The sequence below is a fragment of the Pteropus vampyrus genome, unplaced genomic scaffold, assembly GCF_000151845.1.
Source record: "Pteropus vampyrus isolate Shadow unplaced genomic scaffold, Pvam_2.0 Scaffold6916, whole genome shotgun sequence".
NCBI classification, from domain to species: domain Eukaryota; kingdom Metazoa; phylum Chordata; class Mammalia; order Chiroptera; family Pteropodidae; genus Pteropus; species Pteropus vampyrus.
In genome coordinates, this window is record NW_011895697.1 from 834 (window position 1) to 2,498 (window position 1,665).

Consider the following 1,665-nt stretch of genomic DNA (forward strand, 5'->3'; position numbering starts at 1 on the left):
CCTACCATGCAACCAAGCTGGGCAGCCGAAAGCAATGCCACCCATGAGCCCTGCCCCAGTGCCCTTCCATGGCCACAGGCTTCAGCTGCAGCTCCATTACCTTCAAAAGCAATTGGTTTTAAAAGAGAGGTTCCGCACAGCTCGCAGTTCTGTTTGCCAGACTTAAATCTGGAACTGCTTCCTCACCAGGAACACCTGCTCCAGTGTGCCCCCTTCCAGCAGAAAGTCACACAGCTTCGGTTAAATGGCTCTTTACTGGCTACCCAACCACCTCATTGCCCAAGAACTATTCACCGCGTTTCCACAACAAGGAGATTCCTGACATGAACGTACGTAAAGTGTTTTGATTTCAGGTTTGGAAAGCTGTTCCTGCCACGTGGAGCTGGAAAGAATCAGGGCCCTGACTTACTGCACAGGTGCCTCGAGCCCATAAAGTCTGAAAACAATTAGGAATCTCCTTAGGCCAGTTGGTCTCCCTATGAAATGGCAAAACAATCCCAAAAATCTGCAGAGAAGGCCCAGAGAGGTTAACGATCTTCCCTCTGGAAGAGACACAAGTCCCAAGGGAGCCCAGCAGGAATTCCAGACTATTCTCTAGGCTCTTGCTCCAATAATCATTTAAATCACACACTCTCTTCAAGCCTCTGTTTCCTCCTCAGTAAAATGGGAATGACAATTCCTACATGACAGTTATTGTGAAGACACGGTGAAAGGTTTATGTACAGAGCTGAAATTGAGCTTGGCGTTGTCAAAGCTATGCTGTAATAACTGTCATTGTTATTATTACATCTATCAAACTGCATCCACATCTTTACTCTGGGAATTCATTTCTGACGTTATATCTTCTTGTCTTTTTTGTAAGGAAGTTATTTGCCAGCAACCGAAGGGCAGACTTAGCCAATATAAAATAAGAAACAACTCTGCTAGGAATACATTCTGCCATCTCTAGATTTAACAGAGATGTGGATTTAACCACATTAGAAAGTAAAACACTCCTAATTAACACTCATCCAAGATTGCAGCATTTGTCAAAATGTAATTTTCAATGTGTATGTGTTCGTATGTTAAGGATATCAAGTCATCTAATTTTAGGGACACCTACTCTGTATAAAATGTACTGAATGTTGAAGACATACATAAATGTAAAAAGAAAAAATCTATCTTTTTTTTTTTTTTTTAGGTGAGGCAACCCTTGGTTGACCTCACAGATTGCACGGACTTTGTCAGTTTACAATCCCTTATTTTTTATTTTTTATTTTTTACACCTACAGCACCTGGTCTTCCTATGTGGTCTCCTATCCAAGTACTAACCAGGCCCAACCCTGCTTAGCTTCCGAGATCAGACAGGATGGGGCTTGTTCAGGGTGGCATGGCCGTAGACTAAAAAAAGCTATCTTAATTCAAACCAATGAAAGTTATCTTCATTTAATTATGAACCCATCGTCAACATAATATAGCCCCTGTCGTGGTCTGTCACTTGCAAGTGACAGAATCCCAACTGAGACTGGCTGTAGAATAATTTCTTAGCTTGTGAGCCCCGTGGAGTAACAGGGGAGTTTGCTGAAGGAGAAAGATGCTCCCTAGAAAGAAGAGAGACGTCAGCCAAGTGCTCAGAGCTCACCACTGCCCCAACTGGTAACGTCATCATCATCACCATTCACGTAA

The 1,665-nt window shown here is 42.9% G+C and overlaps 1 pseudogene; it reads right to left on the minus strand.

The window, feature by feature from the left end:
• Positions 1-1,262: 1,262 nt before the first annotated feature.
• LOC111734810 lies at positions 1,263-1,381 on the minus strand (annotated as a pseudogene).
• Between the last annotated feature and the right edge of the window lie 284 nt (positions 1,382-1,665).